The sequence below is a fragment of the Ipomoea nil genome, unplaced genomic scaffold (assembly GCF_001879475.1).
Source record: "Ipomoea nil cultivar Tokyo-kokei standard unplaced genomic scaffold, Asagao_1.1 scaffold3169, whole genome shotgun sequence".
Lineage (NCBI taxonomy): Eukaryota > Viridiplantae > Streptophyta > Magnoliopsida > Solanales > Convolvulaceae > Ipomoea > Ipomoea nil.
Window position 1 is genome coordinate 3243811 of NW_017619597.1, and position 6829 is coordinate 3250639.

Genomic DNA, 6829 nt, shown 5'->3' on the forward strand with positions numbered 1-6829 from the left:
TTATTTTTCTAACAAGAACTATAAATCAAGCTAAGCATATTTTACTGCATTTTTTAATAGGCGTATTTATTCTCACGAGAAAATTTTTTTGGGCATGTTTGGTTATTGACGGATCCGTCGATTTTGGCGTTTTGACGGTCAAAACGCCAAAACCAATGTTTGGTTAATAGCGGTTTGGAGCAGCAGATTGCTCAAAACCGCTGATTTTAGAAACGCTACATATAGCAGCGTTTCTCTTTGGTGTTTTGGGCTTGCCCTTATTACCCTAATTATTAAAAAAAAAATTTATTTGTTCTTTATAAAATGAGAAGCCTCCCCTTTTAATGAGGGAGCTCAACGCCTTTTTATTTATTTATTTATTTATTTTCGATGTGGGATCAGATTTGATCCGACATCACGTTTATTTTTTTAATTTTGATTATTATTATTTTTATTATTATTATTGTTATTATTATTATTATTATTATTATTATTATTATTATTATTATTATTATTATTATTATTATTATTATTTTGGTCATTTTACATGTTAATCGTTAATCTAAACAGCTAATTTTACTAAATATCTTTTTACAAACCGCTGATACAATCTGATGGTCAAACCCGCTAATATACTCTGCTATTTGTTAACTGCTAACATAATTCGCTACCGCTAACCGCTAATAGGGATGGCAACGGGGCGGGGCGGGGGCGGGGAGTATACTCCCCATCCCCGTCCCCGCGACCCCGACCCCATCCCCGTCCCCGTCCCCGTCCCCGGCGGGGAATTAAAAAAATTCTCTGTCTCCGTCCCTGCGGGGAATTTGGCGGGGACGAGGAATCCCCATCCCCAGTCAACCCAAAATCAATGTGTGAAAGTAATACAATTTTTTAAAATAAAAAATTAAAAAATTGAAATCCATAGTCAATATATTCTAATAATCTAATTAGTCCAATATATACACATTCAATATTCACAATGCATGCAATGTAATCAATATTGAATATATTCCAAATTTCAATTCATCCAATATATACATAGTGTTTGAATAGTTAAATAATATTGAGTGTGTTTTAAATTTTAATTTTAAAATCTAATAAAGTTAATTAACTAAATAACTAATAATCTAATTCCTAATTCTAAATATAATATATATATTTTTTTTAATTTTCGGGGACGGGGCGGGGCGGGGAGGGGTATCCCCGTCCCCGTCCCCGTCCTCGGCGGGGAATTTAAAAAGTTCCCTGTCCCCATCCCCGTCCCCAATCCCCGAAATTTTTCCCCGTCCCGTCCCCATTCCCTACGGGGACGGGGCACATTGCCATCCCTAACCACTAATTGCCGATTGTCAAACAAGCCCTGTATATATATAGCATGTGCTTTTGTTTTATATTGGACTAACTCCAATAAAACCAACAAGTACATATATACTATGCTTTGTAATACGGGAACGGGATCCCCAACGGGGACGGGGCACATTGTCATCCCTAACCACTAACCGCCGATTGTCAAACAAGCCCTGTATATATATAGCATGTGCTTTTGTTTTATATTGGACTAACTCCAATAAAACCAACAAGTACATATACACTATGCTTTGTAATATCCATGTATGTATATCAACCCAATATTCACATGACAATATTGTGAACAACTAACAGTGAAACTTATTAGTACGACATGATATTAGCCGGAAAAATAAAAGATAGTTGTATAATTGTACATACAACGGCGGATTGAAAGCTAGCCGGGCAGGAAAGACGGAAAGTAGAATCTTTGGGAGGGAGAAGAAGAGAGAAATTATGGGTTAGAAGTAGTGGTATCTTTAGTTGGTCACTTCACCCAAAGAAAGAGAAACCCTGTCCTTCTCAACAATCATTCTCCCCTCTACCAATAGTGCTCAAAGTTGACAAAATGACCACAACACAATTTTAAAGCATCACTCAACTCTCCCACAACCCATCACGCCTATATACCAACACTATTATTATATTGTACATTTGTACTATACCTACAATAGTATACAATTCTGTATAAACTAACGCATTTTCTATACGATCTTTAAAGGGAAGGTTGTGGTTGAATTTTTGAAAGATACGATAATCTACTATGCAATAAAAACACATTTGACTACTTATAGTGGATGGGGTGCGGTAGGTCACAATGGTTGTTATTGATAGTGATGATTGATGTAGTACTTGAGATAAATGACTATATATTGATGACAAAAAAAAAAAATAAATAAAATGAAGAAAAAAAAAGTGATGTTGGATGTGGGTTTTTTTTTTTTTTTTTTTTTTTTTTTGAGTACTACTGAATATGTTACAGCTGTTCATATCTACTTTCTCACAGTCTTCACTAGAACTAGAAAAGTCACTTCATGTCACTAGACCACAAGTTCATTGGAATAATTTGGTTGAGTTAAAAATAGTCCAAACCTCTATATATAAAACCAATTAAACGCTTGATTGGAAGTTGGAACAAACACTGATATATATGATCAGAACCCAAAAGTGATTCCATTCTAGCTTACCTTAGCTCCAGCCAATGGCCTCAAAATCCCATAAAAACTCCACTACCGCCACCGCCGCCGCCGCCATGGACGTCGAGAAAATATTCCACATGAATGGAGGAGTTGGGCACACCAGCTATTCCAAGAACTCTTCCCTGCAAGTAACTCCATCTTCATTATTCCTCTCTGATCTCTTAATTATCTGCTGAGTTTTACATTACGATCATGAACAATTCTGCATAATTATTAGTTAATGGAATCTTAATTGTGTTTTTTGAGGGGTGCAGAAGAAGGGATCCGACAAGGTGAAGCACGTGACTCTAGAGAGCATAGAACAAGTGTATGTATCGACGAATCCCAGTAAGCTTGGGGCATAGCCGACCTAGGATGTTCCTCGGGGCCCAACACCTTGTCCAACATTAAAGAGATAGTGGAAACCGTGGGGCGAACCAGCCGCGACCTTCTCCTGCCGGAGCCGGAGTTCCGGGTGTACCTCAACGATCTCCCCACCAACGACTTCAACGCCATCTTCCAGGCCTTGCCGGACTTCTACTGCGATCTGAGAAAGGAACGCAACCACGCCGGCGCCGGCGCCGGCCCCTCAATCTACGTCGCCGCTTACCCTGGCACCTTTTATGGAAGAATTTTCCCAGACAATTCCTTGCACTTTATTTATTCCTCTTACAGCTTGCACTGGCTCTCCAAGGTTTGTTACTTCAATTCATTTCTTTTTTTAAATTATTTTAATTTATTTCTTCCACATCCCAACATAAACATATATGCTTCTATTGATATGACATATACACGTGTCGCTTTATTTCCGGCCTTAAAATCATACTTGAGTTACAGGGTCAGATTTCATTACAAGTATATCTGTTTTGTTAAAATCCATATCATACATGAATTACAGTGTCAAATTTCGTTACAAGTAATACTATCCTATGTTTGGTTATGCTAAATTGGTAATGATCATGTAGGTATAGAAATTATATCATTTCCCAAAGTTAGATATATATGCTTTATCTATGATTTAAAACTTTAGTGTTTTAAATTTTGGTGGTGCATATATATATATACAACCGTACATGTATAGGTTCCACCAGGACTGTATGATGCACAGGGTGAGCCAATAAACAAAGGAAGCATATACATAACTGAGAGGAGCCCCCCAGAAGTGTCCAAAGCATATGTTGACCAGTTTAATGTGGATTTTTCATTGTTCCTTCGTTTGAGGTCTGAGGAGCTAATAGTTGGAGGGAAAATGGTGTTGATTTTTCTGGGAAGGGAAACCCCTCTTCATATTGATAGAGGGAATTCTTTCTTCTGGGAACTTCTCACCCAGTCATTCTCCACTTTAATATCCCAGGTAACTCCACATCTTCATATATATATAATTCTTGAGTGATAGATAAGGAAATTAAACCCTGTCTGCCTTGTAATCCTAGTCGATCGGTTTTTACATCATCTGATCTGATCTGTTTTGTGTTTAGGGTGATGTGGAGGAGAAGAAGCTGGACTCGTACGATGTTCATTTCTATGCAGCATCAAAGGAGGATGTAGAAGAGGCAGTGAAGAGGGAGGGGTCGTTTGTGTTGGAGAGGCTAGAGATGTTCGAGATAGAGAAGGAAGTGGATGGTGGGAAGACGATGATGAGCTATGGGAGGAGAGTTGCCATGGCAGTGAGGGCAATTCAAGAATCGATGATGACACACCATTTTGGAGGGGCAATAGTAGAGAGGTTGTTTGAGGAGTATGGAAGATTGGTGGATCAAGAAATGGCAAAACAAGAGATTCGACCCATCACGTTTGGGGTTGTACTTACAAGAATTTGATCATTAATTATGTTAGGACTACTATAGATTGGCATGCTCAAACTTTAGTCATGCTAGCTTGATGGTACTACGTATGTAGCTAGGTAGGTCGAATGGCAATGTTGTTGGTGACTAGTATAGGCTGCTAAACGCTAAACTTTCTTTGCTCCCTACTTCAACATTACAACTTATGTAAAAAAAAAAAAATTGTCTCTCGTGATGTGAAGTTGGTTCTTATTATGAATGAATATCTTCTTTTTTTAGTAGTGAAGGGTTGGGTTTTTACTGTTAAGTATATCCGGTTGGGTTTTTACTGTTAAGTATATCCGCATGAAAGTTCTTTGGAATAGGGTTGGGGTTCAGACTTTTGAAAGAATGAAAGTTCTTTGGAAATTAAAAACAAAAATAATTTTTTAATGTAAATTATGCCGTGGAAACGTGTCCACCTTGCAAGGTGGACATGATTCCATATTCATAATTTCTGTACTGTAAATTCATAATTATAGAGATATATGTTCATACTTTTATAAATATATGTTCATAATTATAAAGCTATATGTTCATAATTTTCGATGTTAATATTCTCAATTGTTGAACTCTGTTTTTACAAATCACAGAATTATATGTTCATAATTTGATAACTATACAGTTTATAAATTATGTATCTACAGTACAAAAATTTTGAATCTGCAGTATAGAAATTATGAATCTACTGTATAGAAATTATAAATCTAATGTATTTAAACTATGAATCTACGGTTTAGAAATTATGAATCTAAAGTATAAATTTTATAAATCCACACCATAAAAATTATGAATATGAAACCGTACCCACTTTGATGGGCACGATTCCACAGCATAACGTTCCATTTTTTTTTAGACGTGGCCTATTAAAGTTTTAATGGAAAATTAACTTAATAGAAAATATTCATTCTAGTCCAAAAAAAAAAAAAAAAAAAGAGACACATTAACACTCAATTTCTCCACCACCTATCTAGTTATTATTCAATAAAAATCTTATTCGGGCCAAATTAAACCAATAATTCAAATGATTAAAATACATATAATTTTTATATTCATCTTTTTTTTTTTAATTTAGACTTATTACATTTATTAATGACCAATTAAAATATCGATTGAGTTAAGTTGAACCAAACAAAAAAGGAAAATATTTGGTGGACTCTGATTTTATCAATCATTATTGTATGCACCATAAATAAAAAAAAATACATTATTTGAGTACTGAAAATAAATATAATTATTTTGTATACTATGAAAATAATGTACTTTTAGTATATTAAAAATGTACATTATTTTTAAGAAAAGTACATTATTTGAATACTAAAAATATATTATTTTGTATAATGTACATTCAGTATATAAATAATATACTTTTAGTATATTAAACATATATTTTTTATAGTTCACACAGCACTATGTGGACCATGGTCCACATAATAATTTGCCTCATTTTATACTTCCAACTTTTACAGCATGTTTGGTTCACGGAATGAATTTTGAGGTAATAGGAATGCTATTCCATAAGGAATAGAATAGGCAAGGAATAGAATAGGATTTGTATTCTATTGTTTGGTTCGCGGAAGGAATAGACTTTAGGAATTATATTACAGTGTTTGGTTGATTTAAGGAATAGAAATGAAATATGTTTTAAAAGACATAAATACCCTTATAAATATATGTGATGGTGGTGATGGTGACGGTGGTGGTGGCGGTGGTGGTGGTGGTGCTGGGGTGGTAGTGGTGGTGGTGGTGGCGGTGGCAGTGGTGGGGGGGGCGGCGGCGGCGATGGCGGTGGTGGTGATGGTGGTGGTGGCGGTGGCGGTGGTGGTAGTGGTGGTGGGGGCGGCGGCGGTGGTGGGGGCGGCGGCGGAGATGGTTGTGGTGGTGGTGGTGGCGGCGGCGGAGATGGTGGTGGTGGTGGTGGTGGCGGCGGCGGTGATGGTGGTGGTGGTGGCGATGGCGGTGATGGTGGTGGTGGCGGCGACGACGATGGTGGTGGTGGCGGCGGCGGTAATGGTGGTGGCGGCGACGACGGTGGTGAAATAGGATAAATTTATATATATGATAAAAAAAATTAGGTTAAAGAAAGGGGTAAAAAAGGAAATAGATTCTAAAATCTATTCCTGAGCGTTCAGTAATAGGCTAATACCAGGGGGGGCCTAGTAATAGCTATTACCTTATTTGAGGTAATAGGCTATTACCAGGAATATTATTCCTGGTAATAGAAATGGTTACCAAACAACGGAATAGGCCTATTGCTGGGAATGCTATGCCATTCCCGGCCTATTCCGTGAACCAAACGGGCCATTATTGTCTCTCACAAGTTCTTGATGTACACTTTTCTCTAGACATGATGAAAATAACCTATCATTGTTTGCCACATCAAGCGGAAAGGGATAGAATTTGAGAGTATGTATAATAGAACTCAACAAAATAAAATAAAATAAACACTATTGTTTTTCAAGTTCCTTAGTCCAGAGTTATTACATTTATCAATATCTAATT

At 36.7% G+C, this 6829-nt stretch overlaps 1 pseudogene; it reads left to right on the forward strand.

The window, feature by feature from the left end:
- Positions 1–2443: 2443 nt before the first annotated feature.
- LOC109167737 lies at positions 2444–4551 on the forward strand (annotated as a pseudogene).
- Positions 4552–6829: the final 2278 nt, after the last annotated feature.